The sequence below is a fragment of the Halictus rubicundus genome, chromosome 6 (genome assembly GCF_050948215.1).
Source record: "Halictus rubicundus isolate RS-2024b chromosome 6, iyHalRubi1_principal, whole genome shotgun sequence".
In the NCBI taxonomy this organism is placed as follows: Eukaryota; Metazoa; Arthropoda; class Insecta; order Hymenoptera; family Halictidae; genus Halictus; species Halictus rubicundus.
Genome location: NC_135154.1, coordinates 13,464,021 through 13,486,351, shown reverse-complemented (window position 1 = coordinate 13,486,351; position 22,331 = coordinate 13,464,021). Strand labels below are relative to the sequence as shown.

At 44.4% G+C, this 22,331-nt stretch overlaps 1 long non-coding RNA gene across 1 annotated transcript in view; it reads right to left on the bottom strand.

The window, feature by feature from the left end:
* The window catches only part of LOC143355332 (uncharacterized), a 161,866-nt gene that overhangs the window by 70,303 nt on the left and 69,232 nt on the right, over window positions 1-22,331 (bottom strand). The window contains exon 2 of the long non-coding RNA XR_013082488.1: window positions 13,184-13,415. This is a non-coding gene — a long non-coding RNA (uncharacterized LOC143355332). The remainder of the gene's footprint in view (window positions 1-13,183; window positions 13,416-22,331) is intronic.

The following is a 22,331-nucleotide window of genomic DNA, read 5'->3' as shown; positions in this document are numbered from 1 at the left end:
TCCTCCCTGAAAGTCCACCCGCTGTTTTTCTCCTTCTTCTTCCACCAGCTTGTTCCCTCTTCCGTTTTCTGGACTTCCTCCCGAGGATCCTCTTACGAGCCCCACCGTCTTCCGTCTTCGCGTCTAATCCGAAGATTGATCTCCGAAGGTCCAAACAGGCACGCGCCTCCTGTTTTTGCCGGCAGCGGATCCTTTTTCTTGTTCCGATCCTTTTGTTATCGCGTCAGGCTCGATTCGAGGGCCGACTTTTTGCTGGAAGCGTGTTTTACGCGGGATTACACGATCTGCATGTGACCCTCCGGCTCTGCGATTGGATTCCTTGGATTTTTTCGGGGGGATTATAGGGCTCGAGCCTCCGGGGTCTCCTCTTTCAATCGCGAAACGCGTTAACTGTTTTAGGAGTGAAGGATTCCACTTGTGGATCCTGTTGTGCTGCAAGAATTCGGTAAGAAATTCTCAGATAACTTTAAGAAAATTCAACTAATGGATCTCGCAGACCCAACTCGTGCACCGGGGGGAGCGGCGCGGAGGTACGGAGCTGAGGCCCTGTCTTCTGTTTTTACATAGATATTTTATTGTTAACCTCTTAAGCACGGCCAGCTCGTCCGCGATTCCTCTCTCCCAGTACGGCGCGCCTGGCCGTCCAGGCACAAAAGCCACTATAGTGGTTCGTACCGTTCAAACTGATGCTTTCCACGGAAACCACTATAGTGGCGTACAGTACTTAACAGGTTAAACAAAGTTTATTTTAATCTCAACAAATGTGGTTGTCATGTGTGTTTCTTTTATCACTAGAGAAGTGAAGACGTTCGATTAAAATATAGCGGTAAACGTACGCACTACTCGTCGGTGGAGGTGACAGTCTTCTAAGTGGACAGCCAAAAAATTCAAAATTCTTCCCTAATTGTTTTTCCCCGATAGAATACGTCGCGTACAATACTGCTCGACGTTCGTCCAACTGGTTCGTTCATATGCAGCAACCTAATGGAATGAGAAAAATGCGATGAAACTGCGATTGACTGGAAAAGATTCTAAAACTATGAAACGCTGTGACGAACGTGACCCAGTGATCGGTCTCGAGCAGCTGCAATCGCGGCTCGAAAACGATTGTCGGTGAATGGAGATGCGGCGTAAAGTGCGATTACAATTGTCACCGAACCCGGTCGCTCTGTAGATAATACAATTTACATAATGCTCGGCACACAGGCTGAATTAATCGATCGATTTTCATTTACGGGCCGAGGGGCTCCGTCATTCAGTGAAATGTAAATGCCAACGCGACCAGAGGGAGAGAGAGAGAGAGGGGGGGAGAGTAAGAGAGACGTGCATAGCCCCGGTTAACAAGATTATCTAACACCTGATCGGCAGCACACGGACACGGGAACCGTGGTCGGGGGCGGGGACCTTGAAACTTTACTTAAGTTTATTCGTGTCGACAACGGATCAGCGCCGGGGAAAACATTCGCGGGGACAGGGAGGCGGGAGAGCCGAGGAACGCATAGTTGGAAACTTGCCGATGTCTGCGGGCTCCGTTTATGCATTACCCAATGTTCCCCCACCCTTCTTCGTCCGGGGGTTGAACTTCATAACCCCCGTGTGTTATGTATCGATAACGTCGCGGCGCGATAAGTCGCGCACCGACGCGACGTCTCTGACCCAGTTTCGCGGGAATGAATGAAACTTTTTAAATCTGCCGACTCCAGTCGAACGAGATCGATGACAAGTTTTCCAAAAGGGAAAACTTTGCCAACGAGAGTGTCACGTGGAAACTTGTCTCCGATCCGGAAAGCTCCGACCCCGCGGGACGGCTCGTTTCACGTTCGTACCACGGTTTAGCGAACGGCTTCCGCCCCGGATTAGTGCTCGACGCTTCCTCGTCGAGCAATTTTGTCTTTCTCGTAATAGATGGTTTTCTCTGTAATTCTTTTCTAGCATTTGTAGGGAACGTTGAGGATGGAAGTGTGATGAAAGATAGTGGACATTCGAATTAGGGTTGCACAGGATTCATACATTTTTTTGGGGTACAAAGAGCAGAAATGAATAGTTGCAATTTTTACTTGATTATTAGAGATTTTCTGCATTTCGAATAGGACCGAGCAGATCAAATGCAGAACGTTAGAAACGTCTAGAGAGTTTCAAAATACTAGTATTTTTAACTTGTTAGAATGATTGGAAACAGAGCGAGTTTTATTCTGCATAAAAATCCGCGGGCTGGCGAACCAGTGGACTGCGGATTTCATGTATTTATGACAAAAGTTAGCAGGTGGAATACGAAACAGTATTTGCACACATGACGAGAATTTAAACATGTTATCGCACATGTTATTCAATTTGTTGAATAAGAGTGGACATAAATTGTAACTCCAGTTTGTTGTAATTGAGGTAGCGCATTTCTAGTTTGCATACGGATCCGCAGTCTAGTGATTATTAATAGAGGGTGAACATTGTTTAAGACTTCGCAGACAGTAATTTTTAGGTCCATTCTAACCTTAACAACTTTTGTACATTACAGATTGAACAAAATCAATCGTCAGAGACGCTTATATTAATGCATCTACAGTCAGTCCAATAAGTATCCGTACGCTTTTAAAAATCGCATAACTTTGTCGATATTGGTCTATACTACTTGAATTTTTTTGAGAAGTTAGGACAATTGGATCACTACATAACGTGAGAAAAATGTTTGATTAAAATTGCAGAGAAATTACAGAGAAAGTACTAAAAGTTGTATTTTAGTTGTACGTAACACCACATAAAAAAGTTGCAAAATACAACTTTTAGTATTTTCTCTGCACTTTCGACCAAAATTTTTTCACTTTATGTAGTGATCCAACTGTTCTAACTACTCAAAAAAATTCAAGTAGTATAGTCCAATATTGACAAAGTTATGCGATTTTTAAGAGCGTACGGATACTTATTGGACTGACTGTATGTTTATTAAAGAACGCGAAGGAAAAAAATCGTTCTATACATTTTTTAACATGCCGACAGGTAGGTCTAAATTTTTTCCAATCAACATTCCTCACAACTAAAAACGCTGTACACACACACACACACACACAAAACAATTTTTGTAAGCCCCGCATCAATTCCACAAACCAGTAATACGATTGAAGTAAAACTACCACTAGAGCGGCCCATTTCACGGCAGCTTAAAAATCAGTGCTACTTAACATGTTAACCGAGGTATTCACGACAGAATTAACCCTGAACAGAATAATCTTAGGAAGTGGCGGCTCAATTACTTCCCGACCAGTTTCCCCGCAACGAGATATCCCCAGACAGATCTTGCCCGCGTCGTCCGAAAAATCGTAAAAGAATTATAAACAGCGGCTCTTAATAAAACGGCGCCGGTGCAGTTCCGTTTTACGTTCAATTTACGAGTATCGTTGACGAGATGGAAGCTCTCGCCGCGCGCGCCCGCGCGCGCCCCGTCCCTTCGTGAGTATTTATTTCTGAAAGTGTTTGCATAAATTTCCGCGGCCTAGTCGTTACAAGTTAACAGCCCCCCGTTACACCGAGGAAAACACACAGTCGAACGCGTAAAACCCGTCGGGTTAACTTCCTCGATTAGTCCGAGGCAACGATCCCGCGGCGAGCCACTGTAAAAACAACGTTAAAAGGTCTCTCGTATACGTTTATACCGTCGTATAAACGGTTTCAAGGGCACCGGCTCCTCTTTAGGTGGCACCGTAAACCACCGTAAACCACCGTAAACCTCCTTCGTAAGCCGTTTTCAACCCCTGCTTGTCCTCGGCACGGCGGCCTATCCGTGCTCCGGTTGCTATCAGAGTCACCTACTTAACATCCTATTACGATTCCTCGATTAATAATAGGATAATTATGCCGTTACCGTGTTCCAATGGCTCGAAGCGTATATGTTTAGTGTATACATATATATTGTACATGTATGTATCTATTTCCTATGTATCGTACACGCGTTTGTTTGTCTGAATATGTACGGATGTATGTATACGCGTTGTATGTATATCATCTCGAGCCACTCTCTCCGCAGCCCTTATCCCAGCCATCCCCCCCCCCCCCAAGTTTCACTCTTGCTCTATCGTTAACCAACGCCACGGCACCAACCGGGCGTTGATTACTGGGCGGCACAGTGACGTCGGCTAATAGCCCCACTAACTACCCAGAGCCCTGATTGTTAGGTTACGATCACGGTCTTTGAAACTCGCCCCACGCATAATAACTACCGGGGTAGCGACGGCAACGAGCCGACCCAAGGTTTCGTTCGCGCTACGAATCACCTGTGCGCAATCAGCGGCAACGAGATTCCATCCGGCACACGGACCCGACATGCTCGAGCAAAACATGCGCTGGCTTTTCTTCGATGACCGCCTTTGACCAATTAACCGAACTCGCTCTGGGCTGATGCATGCTGGTCGAAAGACAACTAATTTTTACTCGTCGATACTCTGCACCCGGTGTTGCGGCACGCATAGTATGTTTCTTTACAATTTTATTTTCTGCGTTCTTTCGTTTTGCTTCGGTTCCGCGGGCGGAATCTGTCGATTGTGCACCCGCTTAATTTGTGTTGGATCGGGGAAGGGTTGCCTGTGCACGGTTTTGAGAGAAGTAAAGAAAATATTGTGTGTATTCTATCAAATACAATGTAATGAAGGTATTTAAACAGAACAATGTTTAAATGTTAAAGAATTTGGAAGAGATAACCCTTGACTGTTACATGATAAAACATTTAAGGGGAACAACGTGTATTTGCATGTACAATAAAGAAATAAATATAGAAGAAAGCTCAGGTTATATTAGCTACGGAAAAAGAACATCGTGTGCACATGGACAATACAATAAAGCAATTTAAATAGAACAAAACTGGAGTATTAAAGAAATTTCAATGGAATGTAATGCACGGACAATTTAGTACAGAAAGTCAGATCGAAAGTGAATGTTGAAAATGTAAGTAAGGTTGGAGTGTTGATTAATCAGGGCTGGAAGTGTCAGGCTCGAGTATTTCGCTGACGAAAGAATCAACAGGATTAATGCCCGGTTGATCGTGGGTCAGTCAGCGGGAGTAATCCAGGATTGCCTTCGGAGCCGGGAGAGTGCGGGGTTTGTTTTGTTCTCGTGCTTACAAGCCGTTCGAGAGCCCTCGCTGGCCATTTAGAGAGAGAGAGAGAGAGAGAGAGAGAGAGAGAGAGAGAGAGAGAGAGAGAGAGAGAGGGAGTTTGTACCGAAGCGAACAACCGTTTAAACTCCGCTTGGATATCACTGACCTGCCCCCATATCGTAGCGACGTCACCTCGACAAACTGTTGGCCCACATGTACCACCAGCCGTTACGAGCCTCGTTCTCGCCCTTTCATCTCCGCAGGGTTATCGACGTTTTACGCGGCCGTTTCCTCGTTTATTTCGCACCCAACCTCCCCCCCCCCCCGCCCCTGCGCGCCCTTGCGAATACACAGAGAGCCCTGTGGTTGTTCCGTTGCGGATCGCCGTGTCTGTCCTTCGCGGGACAAACGATCGACGGCTGTCTTTTATGTCGTTGAAGATTGAATGACATTTTTCATGAGCTACGCGCGGTCCCTTCCGAGACCAACAACACCGGTTTCGAGGTGCGGAGGGATCCTGATCGTTCTTGGCAGGATTTAGTGGGAGATGGTCTTTCGAAGAGTGTAGCTCGTCTGGATCGTTTCGTGTCTTTAACCCATTTGCATCATAAGGAAATACGATAAGAAGGCCTTTATCACCAAACTTTTTTTTTTTATTATATTTAACACATCTTGCGCGGGAAGCGACTAAAGTCGTTTTGTGTGGATTATTGATGGATTATTGGAATCGATGGGTTTTTGTGATCGATGTGATTTTACAATAAAATTGGATAGACATGCGTTGCAAAAATACAAAACGTGCGTTGCAAGAATGAATGCAACAGGGTAAAGTGCCCGCGCAAGATGTGTTAAGTACAAAAATTACTAGAAGTAAAAGAACTTTATATTTCAGCATTGTAAGAAACAATTAATTGAGCGTATATACGCTCCGGTGACAGTGACCAGGAAAATTGAGCGTATATATACGCTAATGATGCAAATGGATTAATGTCGATCTAACTTTCTAGCATCCAAACATTGCGCCTAGAATTATTTTTACTTTGGACATTTTGATAATAGGGGTGGATTGGTAGAAGACGGTTTGTAAAGGGGTCTGTGAGCCTAAGAGATTGGGGTATAATATATTGGTGGCTTAAAAATTAGTTTAAGAATTACTTCTCAAAAAATTGTTAAAAGCTCGTGATACAATCCATTTGATTATGAACGCAGTAAATAATGTACATATGAAATGTTCTTTATTAAAAGTTGGAATTAAAAATGAGGAATCTGTGGATGCAATTATTTTATCTTTCATCGTCAACATTTGTTTGTATAAGGAAACAAATTCGAGTTCACCCCTCGTCGATTAAATGATCCGAAATTTTGGAATGGTGGCGTGTGTACAACACAGGTGATCCCGCGAATGGGATTTTAATATCAATATTTGTGAAAGAGTGCACTGTGTATCGATTTTTGTTGTTTTTCGTAAAAACACAACGCCAATCGTTACGCGAATATTACGCGTAACAATAACTGGAAAAGTAACTGCCGACCAGGATACGGGATATTAAAATATTTTCGACAATTAAACTCGTAACTGGCGTTCGACAATTAAATTCGTAATAGTCGTTCGACGATTATAGTTTGGAAAACACTGGGTAAACTGGAAAACATAAGATATGTCAATTCAAATACATTCATTGTAATACAGTCAAGGCTTTTATTTATACCATAAAAATTTATACGACCTAAATCTATTTTCTTTTTAATTTTTCATTTAATGACATATCCCCTGTTAGAGCACATAACCATTGTGCATGACCACAATGTATATACAATTACTTTGTCGCATACGTGTGTTTTACTGAACAAGAATGATTATATCATTTGTATTTGTTCGTCGGACAAAAATGAGTTTACACGATTCTATATATGTGTAAAAAAATTCGAGGTATTTTCACACTGATTTACGAGTCTTCTTGCTTCCAATTAGCAACAACTGTACATTGTTAAGTGCTTCCAACGCGTCGATTGCCACACCAATACCCATAACAGTCGCACGCCGCGTCAGAACAGCTTATGTCACAACACAAGACTGGAAAAAACAATATTTATTACAGCAATTACCTTAATGATCCTCTCGCACCTTGTAAATCCTAACGGGATTGATTTCCAAGTTCAATAAAAGGAAACAGCGTCGCCAATAAACGACGAACAGAGCAACCAAAGTTTCGATCGGTTTTTCCGTGTGAATGTGTTCGACTCGGTGACGGAAATTAATTTTCACCAACGAGACGTTTAGGCGATGCTGCGGATTTATTCTCGACATCAACCACCATTCATTTTTTCCGCACGTCGTGCAGGACCCGACAGGAATTCCAGCGAATCCGTTATTTCCCTCGGAAGTTTATGATTCAAGTTACGGCGATCCGTCGGGGAAGAAGAATGACTGGGCGAAGTTATATGGCGGTCGAAACCGCGGCAGGGAACGGGGACAAGTTCAAGTGGCAAGGTCAAGCCCCTCTCGCCAACCAAACCACCCACATCAAGATTTATAGTTTCCATGCGGCGTCACACAATAACCCAGTTCGACAGGGGGAGGAGAAAAAAAAAGAGGAAGAGAATTCCCTATCGCGGCGAATGCCATGAATCGCGATCCGACGACGATTGATTCCCGTCTGCGTACGTACCGAACACCCTCGAGCGCCCATTCGATATAGCTTATCGGATTTTACGACCGCATACCTCGACCTAGCCGAGAATCTCAGGAATGTCCCCGAAATTGCAAATATAATTGTGCCTATCGCTTCCCGAACTTTTTTCCGTTCCCGTTCCCCCGCCGACAAGCTGCGCATGTTTGCGCAAACTTTCTGGTTTTGCGGAACGGTTTGCCGGAATCGGTGGACCGGGAACGTCTCGGGCACTATTTTATTTTATTTTACTTTATCGTAACTAGTGATGGAATCGTAACAATTTCAAGTTCGTTGCGGTCGTCATTCTAGTTTTGTTTCATCGTGTCTCGTTGATCGTAACCCGAAACTATGTTAAATGTATTAGTGCGGTAATTGGTTTTGTGTTCGCCGGGTGACGAGATATTTTAATGTTCTCAGAGACGATCCTGCAGAGATTGAGCATAACTAGTTAAAAACGTTCAGCGGCGTCGTAATCGCAAAAAGTCACACATATGTAGAAATATTCTGCAATACGTTCGAAACGTAACACGGCCTCCTGGATCATGAACAATAACGAAAGCTGACGACTGGTTTCACCTTACTTGAAACATACTTCCAACCCTGTAGGAATTGCCAGAAGTTAAGGTATTATAAAAATATTATGGGGTAAGGGACCTAATTACTGTGGAGGCACCAACTACTGTGCCTATATTAGTTATGCTTACTTTTAAAACATAATGAGTATTAAAAAACAGACATATGACATATGTACCAACTGATTTTAATGAAACAAATTTAATATCTCATTTTTAAGCACAATACTTGGCACCACCACGCTAATTGGGTCCCTTACCCTAAAATATGTTCAAGGTACAACCAAATTTCGAAACCACCCCTTCAAATCGAGAACCAACGGAACTAACCACAAACGACTGCCATAGACAAAAATCATAACAACTACATTTGACAAGTACAAAATACCAAATCCATCCCCTATCTGTCAGATTTTGATCGAGGCAGATCTAGATGACTCTCACCATCTCCGTCTCCGTCATGCATACGTCGGGAGCAGCGTCGCCGTAAAAATTCCCTCCGAGGGAATACATGACGTCACGTTCCGAGAACTGTCCCAATAGTGGGGATAACTAGTGACGTCGCGATCTATACTGTGATCACGATAGGATCCCCACCCACAGCACGATCCCCCACCACTTTGTCATCGAGATTCCACAAATAATTCTCCCCGGAACTGCACTGTATGCCGGTGACGTCACTCGGTTCCGACTATAACATCTCCCCCATTATTTTCCCCTAAATTCCCTCGATCCGGTAACGCCGATCGAGAGTCCCCGTTCGCAGATGGCAACGACCTTCCCGCGCATTGTTTCTTTTCGCCGATGGTACGGTCTGCGGCTATTACGTCCGCATTCTAAGTGTTGTTACGTGCACAGGTGGCACGCGCCGCGCCGATTACGTAAAACACGCTCGCTCCCGCATCCATAATGTACGACCGTCGAGGCTCTCCCGGCTAAAACACAGCCAAGGAAGCCTACGAGCCAGCAAGTAAGTAAGCAAGCAAGCAAGCAAGCAAGCAAGCAAGCAAGCAAGCATGCAGGCAGTCGGGCTACCTTCGCGGATACGTTCGGCGGGCACAATCCTATCTGTTCGATCTCGGCGGCGATCATCGGTCTCGCTCTTGCTCGCTCGTCCGGCGCGGATAAGGCGCGAGCAACAACACGCGCCTCGCCACGAGTTGCCTCGCTCGCAAACCCCTCGGTCTAAACTTGTCCGGCGATGAAAACTTGGCACGAAACATCCCAGTGACCCCATTGTCTGCCTCCGCGAGCAACACGCCGCTTCTCCCTCGACGCCCCCTCCGGTTGCATTAAGCCCGAATTAACAAAGGGTGGATATACTTACCTACGACCCCTGACCTGCGAGCCACCACCGCCACTTTCCAGACCTCCCATTCGACCTTCTCCACACCACCAACCACCTACACACTCCCCCTCTTTGCCACCTTTCCTTTTAACTCGACGCGTTTTCTCTCCTGCTTCCTCTTTCTGTCTTTCGCTCTACCGGACTTTCTCCCCCTTTCCTCTTTAAACCGTTTTATCACCCTCTGACCACTCCCTCCGTCTCCCTCTCCCTCTCCCTCTCCCTCTCTCTCTTTCGCTGTGTGTACTAGGCCATTTGTTTCTAACTGCGAAACGAACACCAACGTCCCTCGCCACCCTTCCTCCAATCCTGCGACGAGACGGAGCAACAGGTCCTCGAGGATGCAATCACACGTTGGCCCGCGCCACCACTTCCGGCCACTTTCTATGCCACCGGTAAGGGATATAGAATGTCCCTTGGGCGTTGCTTCCTGTCTCAAAGACGGGGATAGACGGTCGGGAATTAGGTTAGGGGGCTTCCGGATCGATCCCAGCCCCGCACCGCGCGCATATTGTTCGAACGACCCTGAACGAACCGCCAGGATTCCGTTTGCTCGCCTCCGGCTTGTCCTGGAATTTCGCTGGAAAAATTAGTCCTGTTCATCGAAATTCTCTTCGCCAACCTTCCTATCGTCGTACCGCGCAGCGTTGGCTGCCAGAGATTCGTCCTGGAAGTTTATCACGGTGAAAATACTCCTCTTTCGTGAAAACGGTAGATGTCAATTATTCGAATGAACATCCTCGAAAATCGCGCGAGATCAAGACAATTTATCGAACGAAACAATGTTCAAAATGCATCGTGAGCAACTACCCTTTCAACCCGCTTGTATCTCAGAATCAAACTGACTTTCATGGCTGTATTCATAAAGATGGTACGTATGAGTTGAAATCAATCATACACAGTCTACCGAATGACTATTCTGAAAAATTTCCCAAAACCATAACTGCTTCTTCAGCGAAACAGTGTTTGAAATTGAGATTCGTCATAAGTAACTTTTGGACCTATCTATATCTCAGAATCTCACAGAATTGAAATTGTTCGATATACATTTTCATAAAAATGGGTCTGGGTTAAAATTAATCGTACCCAGCCTGCCAAATGAACGTCATTAAAAAATCCTCCAAAATCGAAACAACCTGCCCAACGAAACAGTAACCGCCCCATCAGCCCTCTCTGATTCGGAAAGTCGCTAACGGGGCATTTCAGAGGCGAACATCGTAAAAATCGTGAATCTATCCAACACCGCATCGATCGGAACGAACCAGATCGCCGACGTCCAGCAGACACAGCATCGAGAAGATCGATTCGCAAAATGTTAAAGAACAGCAAGGGATGATCAGTTGGAGAGCGATCTCTCTAGGCGCGAAACCGTCGAGCCCTCGATTCCACAAGTAGTCGAACACAGCGTGGCTTTGATTCCGGGATCCCTCAAAAGGGAATGTAGCTGTCAGAACTCACGTCACGGACGATTCGTTCATACGGTTTGACTAGGAAATCCGGTGTAGGAAGAGCCGGAGGCGGCGGAGGGTGAGGGAGGGTGAGCCAGTAAACTGGAGCTCGACCTCGCTCCGCATCTATCCCGCACACATCGAACCGAATGGTGCATGGCTGTGCATACCGGGGTGCAATACATCGAATAGACCGAGAGAGAAAGAGCCGCACGACGGAGAAACCGTGAGAGTGAGAGCGAGAGAGAGAGAGAGAGTGAGAGAGAGAGGGAGTAGGGAGGGGTTGGAAGAGTAGGAAGAGGCCCTCCAACCCCGTTTTCACTTTCGTTCGGCCGCTCGCTCGCATGGCACATATTCACATATTCATCTCTACACCCCTACCTTCATCCCCTTGGTGAATACACAGGAAAACGTGCACGCCGTCGAGCAACCCGCGTCTGTCTCTGTGCCCGTCCGTGTGAGATGGAATACGTGTGCGACGCACACCGGGAAACGGCATGACGGTATTTCACGTGGATGCAAGAGGCTCAGCTGTTCTGTGACGTATGCTCGTCGTCGTGACCCGGCTGAAACTTATTCGGCCACGTGGTTTCCAAAGTTCGAGCCGACGCCATGTGCCAGCGCCAGTTCCCACGTGGTTCTGATGCGAGAGACCACCGTCAACCAGATCGCTGGACCGTTCACCCTCTGTCGCGTCCTCTACCTACACCCCGTCCCTTCATTTACATTTCGGGACGGTCGTCTTTGAGCTGTCTGCTTGGCCGGAACAACTTTCGAACAACTTCCCCGACGACGGTTCAGCAGGGAAGATTTGACGAATAAGAGAGTTTCAGATTGCGGATGACTCGAACTTGACTTAGCTTGGTGGTTGGAATCTTTTGGGATTTCATCTTTTTGGACTCTGTCCTCCGCGAATTACTAACAGCTTATTTCTCAAGAAAACAAGCTACAATATAAGGTACAGATGTTACAACATGAAACGTTCAGCGATTAAAAATGTATTAGCACGCACCTATTACTGTTTCTATGTATAACAACAGGGTTGTCAGTTTATTCTATCAAATTTGCTACTACTTCATCATTAGATCATACCTACTCCTTAAATAACTTTAAGGGTTGTCAGGACATACAATCAAATTTTCTGTCACTTCTTCAATAGAACATACCTGTTCCTACCTCTAAAGCAATTTTAAGGGTTGTTTGGGTCGTACTATCGAATTTTCTGTCACCTCGTTAAAACGTATCTATTCCTGTTTTCGAAACAACTTGAAGGGTTGCCAGAACGCACAATCAAATTTTTAATCACTTCTTTATTATAACGGACCTATTCCTATTTCTAAAGCAACTTTAAGGGTTGCCAGGACGCACAATCAAATTTTCAATCACTTCTGTACTGGAACGTACTTATTCCTGTTTCTAAAGCAGCTTTGAGGGTTGTTTGGGTCGTACTATAAAATTTTGTATCCCCTCATTAGAACGTATCTATTCCTGTTTTTGGCACAACTTTAAGGATTGCCAGGACGCACAATCAAATTTTCAGTCACTTCATTATTAGAACGTACCTATTCCAGTTTCTAAAGCAACTTTAAGGGTAGCCAGGACGCACAATCAAATTTTCTATCACTTCTTCACTAGGACGTATCTATATTCCTGTTTCTAAAGCAACTTTAAGGGTCGTCAGGTCGTACTATCAAATTTTCTATCACCTCATCAGAACAAATCTATTCCCGTTTTTGAAAAAACTTCAAGGGTTGCCAGGACGCACAATCAAATTTTCAGTCGCTTCTGTACTAGAACGTACTTATTCCTGTTTCCAAAGCAACTTTGAGGGTTGTCAGTAATTCAATCAGTTTTCTATTTGGAATCCAACATGTCATAAAGGGCGCAATAACTTGAAAATCTGTAGCCAGGCCAAACAAAGCAGCCAATTTGTTAATAGCTAATTGTCGGGCAAAGCGATGGGCCAAATAGCGTGCACACACAGCATAAAGAACATAAAGGACGCGGCCCCAGGCAGTTAGGCATTCGAGTCAGAAAGAAAGAAAGAAAGACAGCACTCGACTCACCCTTACGCAGCAGCAGAGCCGGCATCATCGGGCGATCGTGGGGGATGCAAAATAGTCGTTTCGCGAAAATCCCCGAAGCGTGTCATTCGAGCTTTAGGGAACCTGTTGCTCCCGGTTCTATGCGGATCCCACCCGCGCCACCCACTCCTGTCTTCGATTCCGTTCGCCGGGTAAGCGTGTACACACGTACACACCGTCGCACCAACCACTTTCGGAATACTCGATCCCAGACCTTAAAGAGAGGAACAGACAGAGAGAGATGAAGACCGAGAGAAAGAGAGAGAGAGAGAGAGAAAGAGCGTGGGAAAGGGACGGGGCGAAAAGAGAGACGGAACGTGTGCTGTCTTATGCTAAACTTTGAGGGCCGCTGCTTGGGGGTGGGGCAGGGATTAAGCGACGGGGCGCCACTTGTCAGGTTAGCCATTCTTCCGCCCGAATCCTATCCACGGGACTCCTGTCTGCGGACACTGTGTTTATTCGGTTTGGTAGTTCTTGTTGTCTTCGTGTGCCGGCTCGTTGACACTGCTCAAATAACTCCTTCAGTTATCTATTCGGTTCTACGGACACCGAAGTCTGGGAAATCAAAATAAATTGCTGATGATGTGAGATGTTTCTTTAACACGCTTTGCCGTGTCATATGTGCGTGACAATGCCTTTTCATCGGGTTTAAAATTAAATTGTTATTACTGTACTATATTGGAGAAAATTCATTTTTATTAGGGCTCGAGAATCCGAAGAGTTATAGAAATAAATTTTATCTTTCCAGTTTTGTTTCATTAATGAGATTACCTTGCTGAATTTTCTAGGTTTGTAATTTGGCGGTGTTAAAGGTGTCCCTTTAGGAAATTAAATAATGAACGAAATGTGTCAGGATTTGTTTAAGACTGAACTTATACAATTATAAATGTCTGTTTCTACAGTTGCTAAATAGCATAAAAGTGTATATATTGGGGTCTTTAATTAAGTGACCTCGATTAGTATGTCAAGGGTTCAAATGATTTTTCAGTTTTTTTCGATAAGCTCCACAAACATTTATATTTTAAAAATAGACAATCTAATATCAAATTCATTTATTGTCAGTGCTTGTCAGTGTATTAACTAGAAATTGCAACTATTGGGTTAGTGCATCATTTAGCGAGTAAATATAGCGCTCAGGATGCACCAAGGACGGGTCACACTATAGAGCACGAAGATAATGAAGTCATAAATTGGGCAACGTAATAGACAGACGCCTTCATTAAGTCTCTGACCCAGAAAGTTCTTAAAAACTGATCAACGGAAACTGATTTAGGACAGAGGTGCTTCACACAGCGAAGTCCTTGTCACCTCGATTCTTCTTTTCAATTACTCGACCCGACAATTAAAATGCCTTTCATAAATCCGTTTGAACGTTATTAAAATAAGAAAACAGAAACGGATGAATTTAATTAGGAATCGTGGATTACAAATGTATGAAACTTTACGTGTTAATTAAATTCGCGAATTTTCTTGTTCTATTAACAATGGTGAAATACTCTCTGGGATAAAGAAGCTTTAATTATTAAAACTGTGAAGAAAGTCCAAAAAAGAAAAGCCTGAAGATGAGATGATGTTAAAGACGAAGAGTTTGAAGAAGACTAAGAAGACCTTGAAGAGGAAAAAGAAGAAGATCTTGAAGTGGAAGAAACAGAAAACCTTGAAGAAGAAGAAGAAGACCTTGAAGAAGATGAAGAAGACCTTGAAGAAGATGAAGAAGACCTTGAAGAAGATGAAGAAGACCTTGAAGAAGATGAAGAAGACCTTGAAAAAGAAGACTAAGAAGACCTTGAAGAAGAAGACTAAGAAGACCTTGAAGAAGAAGACTAAGAAGATCTTGAAGAAGAAGACTAAGAAGACCTTGAAGAAGAAGACTAAGAAGACCTTGAAGAAGAAGACTAAGAAGACCTTGAAGAAGAAGACTAAGAAGACCTTGAAGAAGAAGAAGAAGAGCCTGAAGAAGAAGGTGAGCTTAAGTAAGAAGAGAAACGTTAAGAAGTAGAGTCTGAAAAAGAAGTAGATCCTGAAGAAGAATGAAAGCCTGAGGAAGATGTGCTTGCAGAGAATAAGACAAGCTTCAAGAAGAAAAAGAGCCTGGCGAAGCAGATGCTGAAGAAGAAGATGATCTTGAAGAGGTTCTGGAGAAGTTCAAAGAAATTGTCGAAACGAAGAGGAGGAGCCTGAAGGAGAGGATAAGCTTAAGGAAGGATCGCGAAGACAGGGAAGCGTCGGGACCACGTTAGCGACCTTTACTCTGAAAAATTGGCGTGGAAAGGTCGTGTCGGCAGGAGGGATGAGCATGGGAATGACGGGCGTCTTCGGGTGACCTTGGAAGTATTCCCACGGACACGGAGAACGCATACTACGATCGGATCGAGGGACAAACACACCGAGAGAGAGGGAGAGAGACGCAGAGAGAGAGAGGGAGGGATAAAGAGAGGGAGAAAGACAGAGAAGAGAAGAGAGGTGGGGAGACAGAGAGTCGTCACCGGCGTAACCTACATTTACCATCGAAGAGGAGAGCGATCCGCGTGTCTACATATACATAGGATACACAGAGTGGATGGGCAACACAGCCCGAAGGCGGTCGAGGGACCACTGCTCCGGCATCCACTTCCACTGGTTATGAATGGAGAAACTTCTGCTCTCGTGGCTCGCGTAAACGTTAACACGGCGTACACATAAGGGCCGCGGCCCGCTACGAAGAAAGGGATTCGGTTCGCCGTCTCTCTTCGACGTTCCACGCTAAAGGCAGAGGCGAGACCACGTCAGGCCGGGAGTCATGAATGCGAGGCAACGCGGCTTAGCCCCGCAAGATCCGCGGGCTGCATTAAACCTGTGCTGGTGGTGCACACGAACGCATCGGGGTTCCACCCCTCGGCGACCGTTTATCTGCACACATAAACGCTGCCTCTGCCCCGCGTCCTTGTTCGCGAACCTCCTGGCCTAACCTGCCGTCTTCCTGCTCGCGGTCTTCTGTACACCCCCTTTCAGAAGTCGCTGCGTTGCTGGCTACTTCGACTCGTTCGTTCTTACAAGAGTATACAGCGCGTTCGATAGAACATTAAGATGGGAACGTGTTAAAGCAACGGTAACTCATTAGATTGAATTATCCGTGACCTTCTCCTGATCGAAACGACACCAAACACGACACGATTTAGATCACAGGTGCTCGTATAATCCACGGTAGAATAGAACCTCTACTATCCGAACTAGTCTACCAGGAATAAAATTAGCCAGGTACAGTACAGTGCAATGAATGAATATTGTCCTCCCAACCCTAGCTCCACCAAACTCGATGCATTTATGACAGAAATGAGTCAGTGAAATTTCAAAATTTTTTAACATATTGTCTTCAGCTTGTTAGAGTTGTTAAAGGAAGACAGAGATTTTCATTGGACTGTTTCTTGCAATTCGGGGAGACAATTTTTATGTTTATTTATATTGTCCATTTCACTTTCCACGTGATAATATCTCCCCATTTTATAAGAGGACAACGAACGTCGGTAGTTAACGTGTTGATACTCTGGCGCTTCAGCAACTGAGCAGTCAGAATTATCGAGTGTGTACGTTTAAAGTGCAATGCCGGATACTAGATTTTGAGCATGTACATTTGCTCGAAAGCGCAAACATTGACGCCGCGCCGGAGAGGAATAATATGATTCCAAAAAGAGCGGATTGATGCTCTGGTGTGTCTGTTGAACCCCCGTTCGAGATTTGCCAACAGCTGAGGAGGTCAAGGGTGTTAGTTCGGCAGCGGGCGTGTAGCCGATGTAAATGCCCGCCGACTTATGGACGGGAGTGTATGTACACTGGCAAAAGAGGTGAACGTGCAGGCTCCTCCGCAAATATACTTTGTTTACGGTTGTGTTAGCAGATCAGGAGCTGCGTCGGTGAGAGTGGCCGGTAGCTATACAGGGTGAATCTAGTGGCTGGGCCGGGCTGTAACTCTGCCCCTGCACCGGACAGGAAAAAACTTGCATGGAACAGTTTTACACTGTTCGTTGAAGTGCAATTGCACGTTCCGATAGGACACTGCAATTTTGTGTCGAACAATGCTCGAAGACCTTAACACTACAACTACCGAGTAATAAATACAGCTGATGAATATTACTTTGTAATAACGACAAGACTACAGTCTATTCAAACTAAGTCTAAACTAAGGTCAAACTAACTCAAGTTCAAAACGAAGTAGTCTAAGTTTCTCTAACTAAGTTCAAGTTCGAACTAAGTCTATTCAAACCTAATACCATTTTTATTCTAACATGTGCTTCAATGAAAAAGTTCATTCAAACAATTCTGACGAGAACGTTTTTATAATTTCAGTCATTGTGAACGAAAAAATTAGGAACCAGTCATTTTGACTGGTTCGGTAGTTTTCAACACTCTCAATCATCATTGCCCAAAGCGTCTCGTTAAGATTTACTAAATAAGAAGAAGCCCTTCTGCCTTTCTTAATCCAAAGGGCTGCGTATAGATGTTCGTGCGAAATACAAATTTTCCACCTGAATTACGACAAACTGGAGCGAAATAGAAATTTATTTCTCAACCTACCGGCGATTATTTCGCCATTTTTAAAAGCTCATGGTCCGCGGCTGAAGCCATTTTAGCGGATTCTTCGACAACGATTTCAATTGTCAACGAACAAGTCACCCTCCAGTCATCTAAGAATTTCGTTTCAGATGATACCACGAAAACCGATTTCCAGGAAGCTTTACGTTACAAAATCGTGAAGACCGAGGCACGGTCCCTTTCAGTAATTACCAAGAACGCTGTTGATCCGTTAGAAGAGAGCAGTGCAATTACACTTTGGTACTGCACCGATGCACCCCTGCATAAAATCGAACTCCCAGGCAATGAACGCTCGACACTGCAAAATTGCAATTTTTCTCTGCTCCAGATAGAAACCGAGTTACAGCCCCGGCCCAGTTACTAGATTCGCCCTGTACACCGCAAGTAGTCCGGAGAAAAGAGGACGCGGAGAGGGAGAGAGAGAGAGAGAGAGAGAGAGAGAGAGATGAGGAGAAGCCGCCGCACACAGGAGCCCGACCAACACCGAGAACAATGGAATAAGCAACAGGTACGTGTATGCACGTACAGAGAGATATGTGCTCACGCACGCGTGTCCCCTGGATCTGTATTCGTATGTATTAGGCTCACCCTATGTAGGTATCAAAGCTCGATGCACCGGCTCTTTTCCTCCAAGCCGATTCCTCGGCTTCTTTGTCTCTCTCTCTCTCTCTCTCTCTCTCTCTCTCTCTCTCTCTCTCTATCCCGCTTTCTCCCTCTTTCTCTTTCTCTCGCAGCCCCCTCGGCTCCCCCCTGGCATCCAACCGGTATATATATACCACCACCGTTCATCCCTTTTATCACTGACTCTTCCCGCCTCGCTCTATCCGGCTCCGCTCCGCGTGGATGAATCGCAAATGCGGCGACGCTGGACGCGCGCTAAATTGACCGGAAGCGGCCAGACCAAGGCCAAGGTTCTTCCGCGTTTCGCTCGCGAGGGAACTAGAAGAATGCGCAAGGTGAACGGAGATCGAGGGGGACACTATACAGAGAGAGAGAGAGAGAGAGTAGCTGCGCTTGATCCTGCTACAGCTGACTTTGAACGGGCTGGAGCAGGCTGGGGCAAGCTGGAGCAGACTGGAACGGCTCCATGGGGTCTGCAACTTCCTCGAATGAGATTCTGATGAATGTCCTGTTGGAAAAAGTGCTGACAATGGGCATCGCATGTCTCGTCTTTTCAAATTTTATTTTATCTGATACGGGACTTTAGAGCATACCTTTCTCAAGTGTTAACATGAACCCTTTGCACTCGGAGCTGTTCTAATCGCAGAACTCAAAGGATTCATCTCTTGCTCAGACATTTGAAATGAAATAACATTTTTACGAGAGAAAGTGAGATGAAGCGCATTCATTTGTGGCTTTATTAAAATTTCTTTAAATTTGAAAGGAAATTAGTTTTAAATTATTTACTGATTTTTGTCAGAAATATCTGTCCAGTTAATCTAGAATTATTCCCGTGTGTAGCTTTGCTAGTCTATGGAAAACAGCTGAGAAATAGTGCGATTGTTGTTGCACAGCATGAAATTGTGTTGCACTATCGATGAACGTATTCTATGTCTGAATCTGTAAAGATGATGGGACCGGTCCAGTGAGTCGGTGACCAAAGCTTCCAGGAGTCCGATGGTCCATTATGATCAGCTCGGAATTCTTTGGTAGCCGAGCCCCTCTTTGTTTCTGAAAGGGGATGCCACGGAGCCAGTTGTGCTAGTAGCGTGACTACGGGAGCTGGTCTTCAACAGTCGATTGAGCTGAATTCGTTCCTCGCGATGGAGATTGAATTGTTTTGGTCAGTCGGCGGCTTCTGAAGGGGAGCAACCAGGATTCACGGTGGGAAAAAGGACTCCACACTTTGCAGATCTTCTTGCAAAAATTCGGTGAGTCTAGCCAATTATCTAGCTAACTGCTATGCTCGGAGAATTCATTAATCCTTTAAGGTCCAACTGCTCCTACGCGAAAATGAAAACTTGTTGCAAAAAATTATAATAAGTATACAAATTAATTTTTGCTTTTTTCGCCATTGATTTATTGCTCATCTACAAATACCCAGGTCTTGAAAATATTTATTTTCTACAAATTTACTCCACAGATTTACTTACAGATTGGGGACGAAGGTACGAGTTTTAATTTAAAACAAAATTCAAGAAATTAATTGTGAGAGCTACGAATTAATTTGCGGACTTAATATTTCATACAAGTTCATACGCGCACGTACAATAAAATAAAAGGATAAAGATGGTCAGTAATTGTTTTGTGAAGTGATTTTAAGGAGTTGATCAATTTTTATGTATGACAGTTGTGGGTACTTTTGAGGAAATGGGGGTTGTGGATTTTTGTGAATGAAGCTAGCGGAGTAAGTAAATTAGCAGAATTTATTAGAGGCACTTCTGAGCCTATTTAAGAATTGGCCTGCAGTTGGGTGCCACCATTGTTAGGAATGTCTCCGGGATAAGGATCGCCGCACTCGTATGATTTAGCGTCAATTACCATGACACGCAAAGCCCCTGCTTTACCAGTGACAATGACGTAGCGCCTGCTAGAGAATAGTACCCGAGGTCAGGGGTTTCAAGCTTTCGGTCGAAGGGTATATCACGTTTATTAATTAGTGGTGGAAATCGATCGCCGATGGAATTGGTAACTAGATGAGGCCGATAAACGTGAAAAATATACTCGGTGCTTCGATAACTTCATCGATACGCTGAACCATATCTGAATTCCTCCTCTATCCTCTATTTAATTCAATATCCGAAAATCGGCGCACTCGTTCTCCTAATTTACAGTAATCATCAATTGTGGATTTTTATGCGTTCACTAAATGTCCAAACTTGTAAAATATAAGAAAATATTTTCATAAAAGAGTGAATACTCTTTCCGTTCGATATCGACTGCACGAAGTCTAATTGTCCAAAGAAATTGTTTAACAATTTACAAAATCGGTAAATTGTCAGTCTTCACGCAAGATTTCCTTTTTATAAATTACTTACAAAACTCACAGCGAAGGAACAGTTAATTTCATGGACTCAAAGAGTCCTTGCAGTAAAGAAGAAATAAATAGTATCATAGCAATTCATATAGAAGTTCAATTGATTAATATAAATTTACAAAAATTGAAGATTGCGACTCTTCGTACAGCTTTTTATTGTTAAACTGTTGATTCCATGAATTAAAGAATTCCTTCCAGTGAAAATGAAATGAAAATGCTCTATTCGTGTTGAAAAATGTGATATGTTTCATAAATTTGCAAGTGCCAAGAATGCGCGAAGACTTGCGAGTATAGTGATCAGCGATCCCGGAAAGTGAATTTCAGACGGAAAGAATGTTCGGCAACGTAATCACGGTGTATTGGTGTATCGCCTATTGTGTCATGGTCGCTCCCCGTTCGTTATCGTCATTTTATTTCCTCATAATTGCGCACACGCGTGCACGCCGGTTTCGTAATTAAACCAGGTATTATTTCCCAAACAGCGGAAAGTACATGTTCCATAAATTTCTGTGCATATGCCAGTAAAGGTGCGAGTTCGTCGCTCTCCCGTGATAATTAATCACGCCCACGCCCATGTATCTGGCCGCAGTAATTAACTTTTGTCGGGGCGAGGGGGGGCCGCGAACGAAAGTCAGAATCTGGCAACGCTGATTACCAACTTCATTAATTCGATACGTACAGAGCAGTATAGCCCGGGAAACTCGCGTTACAATTCCGTTTACCGGTCGCGGGACGGAAAAGGTGTACGTCCGATACAACATTTTATTTGTGCTTACCGCAATTTAATGGAATTAATTACTCGTACGGCAAAATCCCGCCAATCCATAAACAATAACATTCCTGCACGAACTACAATGTCCCTGCCAAGAGAGTGTACCAATCGTTTGCTAATTCTGGAGACGATTCGCGATATGGCACGACCATTGTTTCAATCCTGAATGACTTGAAGTAATCAAGTAATTAAAACATTTAAAAAATGCTTTCGTACCAGACAAAAAATCAAATCAAATTATTTTTAACGACGTATCCCTCGGTAAATGTAAATCAATGTCCATTTGTCTAAGAAACAAACGTTTAAAGCAATTTTCCGAGTAGTGGCAGTTACTCGATATATGTCCAAAGCACGGGTCTAGCCACGGACATATATCGGCAAGGAGATACTATTTTTTCATCCACGCAAACTTATACTCCTCGACGACCGTGGTCTTTCAAGCTTCTTGGCCCGTCACAGGGTATATCCCGCGGTAGTGGGGATAATTCCGCGACATTTATCATCCAGGCCTCTGCGACGTATATACAGTAAACACTGTAAATGTTTGAATGCGAACCATGAAATGTTCCGTGATAATGACGAACTTAAGAATGATTTGAGAGAGAAGAAACGAAAACGACTGACTGCGGAAATGAAAATGAGTGTCGCGTGGCGCCAAAAAGTGATGAATTATGAATCGAGCGGGCGCATTCGTCCGTCGAAGGATCGACGCGCGGCTCAGACACGTCCCCGCACATATAAACGACGTTCCACGGCGGTCGTGTGTTTGCACTCGCAAGCAAACCGTACATTGTGTGTACTGTTATGCGTTG